General features: G+C 34.8%; 1 long non-coding RNA gene across 1 annotated transcript; it reads right to left on the bottom strand.

Annotated features, from left to right (window-relative positions):
* Positions 1–435: 435 nt before the first annotated feature.
* Positions 436–4,623, bottom strand: LOC115923502. Its single transcript, XR_004063921.1, has 4 exons — positions 4,316–4,623; positions 3,228–3,452; positions 2,222–2,331; positions 436–591 (listed from the first exon to the last, which is right to left on the bottom strand). It is a non-coding gene; the product is annotated as an uncharacterized LOC115923502 (long non-coding RNA).
* Between the last annotated feature and the right edge of the window lie 307 nt (positions 4,624–4,930).

The following is a 4,930-nucleotide window of genomic DNA, read 5'->3' on the forward strand; positions in this document are numbered from 1 at the left end:
TGTGTGCAATATTTGTATTGTCTTTAACGTTTTATATAATATACACACACAACCTTCTCACCAATCTTTGAAAATTCCACCAGTTTATAATTCAAAGCAACTCACCACAGCCCAAAGTTGTTTTTTTAATATCAGAAAATTCACTCTTTATCATTAATTTATTTACATTAAGCTTTAACAACTCGTATACCAAAATATCATTCACTTTTACACCAAGAATTAAAGAAATTCACACGTTTACACTTTTTAAGGAATTGTAATCAGTTATTTAATATTCGTTCCAAGTCTTTTCCAATTCGTTCCAAATTTTTTCCAATTCGTTCAGATCTTATTGCAAGCGTTATTGGGATGAATCGTTCATGAAAAAATGAGGTGAAATGGGTGAAATGAGCTCACAGCTGTGATAAATTCTTATGAAAAATGAACATGTAATGATTTTTTTGCTTATGGGAAATGTCTTCTTAGAGGGGAGGTGAAATGAGTGGAAGTGAAAAATATTTCAGTCCAACAAGACGTCTGAAAATGGAAGGAGTGTATAGAAGTCTTTTATACAAAGAACACAAAACATATACCGTACTGAAAATCCAGGACCTGCAGACAGAGAAAAGAAAAGAAAAGAAAAAGATATGCATGAGACATAAACAAGTAGATGGAATGCTTTTTAAACCATCATTATTGTTTGGATATATATCAGTTAATATTTTGTTTTGATATTGAATATAAAAAAGGCCATTCAATTATGATTCATTCACATAATGTACTATCAGATGGTTAAAAGAATCCCTGCAATCTGATTGGTCAATTACCGTGTAATTATTTTTACTGGATGCACGCAATATCAACACGATATATGCAATATTGAAATCGATAACACCGATATCCCGAACAAAATGGCGAAATCGCGGCGGCGATTTGATTTTCCAGCTTCTATAAGAAAAAGAATTATCTAAATTGTTGGATGATTTAAATGTGACTAGCATGAAAATTTCAATTATAGTATGGATTCTCAAAGTTGGAAAAGTTTGCATGAATCAAGAACGTCAATTTAGGAGACATTTTTACGCCAGAATTGGACAAACTGTTATAGTTCTAAACTAAGTTCTATGCTTCTGTACATAGACCGACGGTGAGTTGTAAACCTAGACTTTAGTACCTTCGCTGTGGCATACAACGCCACTTTTTGGATCACTGTACTTAAGATATCCGTAACAAATTTCAATTTCTCGAGGCTGTGTTGGTGAAACTGAAGCGAGAGGGGCCAGGAAGCACCACACATAAAGCCTCAATATCTGTACTTGATAAGGACAAGATCCAGACCTCTTCTAATTTAGATTGCACCTCTCTAACACTCAAAAAAGCTTGCAAAATAAGTTTTTATTGATTTAATGACTTTCTTTTGGGTTTCATGTAAAGGTCAGTTAGGCCTGACTTTATTTTGTTAAGGTTTAGGCTTAAGTCATTCTCCATTTGTTTAAATCCATTGCACTAAGTAACAACAAACAAATTATGCAAATTTAAAAATCATGCGTCCAATAATTATAATTACCAGACGCATGCTTTTGCCATGCATCCAATAAATCTATAAAATAACAAAATTTTGTATTTTTGACAATTTTGGGGGTCCCATCTTATAAAACAGATGATGCACAGGTTTAATTTGTGGGTCGGTGCAATTGTGTACACGCGCTACCTTTGAATTTGGTCTAAAACCATTCAAAGGTACCTTGTACACACAATCCCTACCGACGCACTCAAACCTGTGCATCATTTGTATAATGACCAATGACTACTTGTGTATTAATTACAATTTTCTCAAAACTTGCTATCAAACTCTATAAAAACATATTGAAAGGCTTTACGCAATCTTGAAATCGATATGTGTATTACAAGATAACTTTGGTGTTGAGCCCTCCTTGTCACCCATAGAATCGAGGATGCAACAAAACCTCTCCAACTTAAAAAAAAGGTAATCTTTTTTTTTTCCCCTGCTATGATTTACATCATCTTCTATTCTGACGACAAAACCTATAATTAATCGCAAAATATAAAGGGTGACATTTAAACCTACAGTGTACATGTAATTTCCATATAATTATAAACATTATTTTGGGTGTGTGATTTTGTACATGTGCAGAACTGTATGTATTTTTTTTTTTTTTTTTTAAATAAAGAAATGATTTACAACCCAAAATATATGCATTTCATATTACTAATGTATTACTTTACTTTTTTTTTTTACACCTGGAAGATTCTGGTTGAAAGCTGTCTGGTTTGATGACAAAGTGTGATGGGAACTTCCAACCTTCAATCAACTGTTGATATGTACAGTATCTGTAATACAAAATATAAATATAAAATAAAATTTAAATCATTAACATTCATATTATTTTGCATGAGTTTGAATATTTTATGAAATGAACAATTTTTGTTTCAGACACAAGTTTTCAAGGTATGTACAACTGGTATGAATTGAATGATCCCAACACAAAATTGTGGAAAGTTATTGTTGACTACTTGTTTATAAATTGCAATTTTCTCAAAACTTGCTATCAAACTCTATAGAAAACATATTAGAAGGCTATAAACAATCTTAAAATTGATATGTGTTTTACAAAATAGCTTTGGTGTTGAGCTCCCCTTATCACATACAATTGAAGATGCAACAAAACCTATCCAACCTTCAAAATGATATCTTCTTTTCTATATCTTAAGTAGACACACATGAAGTATATCTACGGGATTGTGCTTTCATAAAGGAGGTACAAAATCATGTCAAATTTTTATCTGATCATTCTAATTTAATGAGAGTTAATGTAGGGCCTAATTTTTTTAATCTAGCAGAAACTTCATCAGAGGCTAACTGACTAGGGAACATACAAAACATAATACTATATACTAAACATAATACAAACATATGCATACAGCTAAGGAAGGGGGTGTAAACATAGAGCAATAAAGAGGCTTTGAACGGCCAATCAAACTTGGCTGGGAATGGAGAGGAAACACACACACACAAAAAAAAAATATATATATATATATAGGTAATATATCGTGGGACAAGGGAGAGGGTAAAGACAAATGTAAATAAGAATAGGGGAGGCCTGATCAAAGCAGTGATAAAGACCTTGAATAGGAAGGCATTTGGATGGGGAAAGAGAGGAAGGCATAAGAAGGAAGTAAGGAAGGCCAAATTGAGAAGGGGGGGGGGTAAACAAAGGGATGCTTACGTGAATAATGCAGACGGTCAAGAGTGTGGAGAATGTGGTGATTACGGTACCATGTAGGATGGAACAGAGGCGAGGTTATATGCGATGAAAGGCGGTCACAATAGGCAAGGATGGATGCGATAAAAGGCGGTCACAAGAGGTAATCTATCATTGGTAGTCTGGATGGAGACTCCCGTTTCAGGACCTCAGACCTGAGAGAGCAAACTTCCTTAATGGTTTGTGTAGCTGTCCAAATTGTAAATTAGAAAAGAAACAAATTATGCAATTGTAAAAAACTAAACTAGATGGATCTCTGACTGTGTATGCCTCCACGGCTCCGCCATTGCACATTATATATATAAAAAAGCCCCAATTAACAATTAACAAATTTGTCAACTCCATTTTGATAGTAATCTGCCAAAAACATCTGATATCACAATTTTGAGCTAATCATGCATACATCCCGCCACCCCACTCCATGAATGGAGGGATACCATGAGTGCTTGTAAAATCTCCGGCTCCTATCAAAAGAAAAAGATCTACCAGTACTGACTTTACACAAGGAACTTTTGCTAAAAAAAAGGGGGGGGGTGCTAAAAAAGGCTTGTATACCAAAAGAAAAAGGTCTACCCGTATTGACTTTTGCTCAAAAGTTAGAATTGCTGGGAACATGCATATGCATAACCTAAATAACACTGAGTGGAGAAGCCAGGGCATACAAACAACTGAGATGTTGAACATACTGAGAACGTATCGCCCCTGGGGGGTGTTTCATAATGCTGTTCATAAAGTTACGCATGACTTTACAAACAACTTGTATATGAAAAGCCAAATGGGATGCTCAATCATTATTAAATACATCAACTAAAGTTGAACTGTGCAGATGTAGATTAACATTTTTATGATAACAAACGTTTTTAGTGCAAAGTATTTTTTTTGCCATAATTTAATTGAGTTGATTGAAAATATCAGAAAAAACTTTGGGCATCCTATCTGGCACTTCATATACAAGTCGTTCGTAAAGTCATGCGTAACTTTACGAAAGCTTTATGAAACACCCCCCTGGCAACTTTAGAGGCATAAAAAAAACCTTCCCCCTCCCAACTTACTTCAAGAATGAGCGACGGTGCAGCCAATTCCTTGCTGTTTGTATACTGCACGGAACTAAGGCATCAGCCAGATAGCTGGCCTTACAAACTTGACCGCACGTTGTCAGAGCAGGGGAAGATCTGAAAACAAACAGAAGAAACAAGAATATGTATTAAATCCAAATCACCTCTAATGACAGCTTTCCCACACACAAACAAATTACATCAAAGCTGTGCTAAGCTTAAAAATAAACTTGTTTAAAACATACAGTTGGTCTACAAAAAAAATAGAGCAAGAACCAGAGAATGATGAGGATGAACTTAATCACTGGCTTCTTGAATGGTGAGCCCATACCTGCCAACCTGAGACAAGAGAAATTAGGAGTAAATTTTTCTGAATGTCATTCATTCCCCCATGGTTGATACTGAAGTCGGCCGAACACACAATGCAAAATGCGTGTTGAAGTCCAAGTGCTGATTCTGCAACTGGAAATTGTTTCCCGTATTCTTTCTTATACTTCTGATTATGAACAGCACGAGTCTTACCCATTTTGTCCTTCTAAAATGGAGAAATCAAAGAAGAAGAATATAGTAGTAGTAATCCAAAATAAATCCGAGGAAGTCCGGTAAATAACA

The sequence above is a fragment of the Strongylocentrotus purpuratus genome, unplaced genomic scaffold (assembly GCF_000002235.5).
Source record: "Strongylocentrotus purpuratus isolate Spur 01 unplaced genomic scaffold, Spur_5.0 spur5_contig_833, whole genome shotgun sequence".
NCBI lineage: Eukaryota > Metazoa > Echinodermata > Echinoidea > Camarodonta > Strongylocentrotidae > Strongylocentrotus > Strongylocentrotus purpuratus.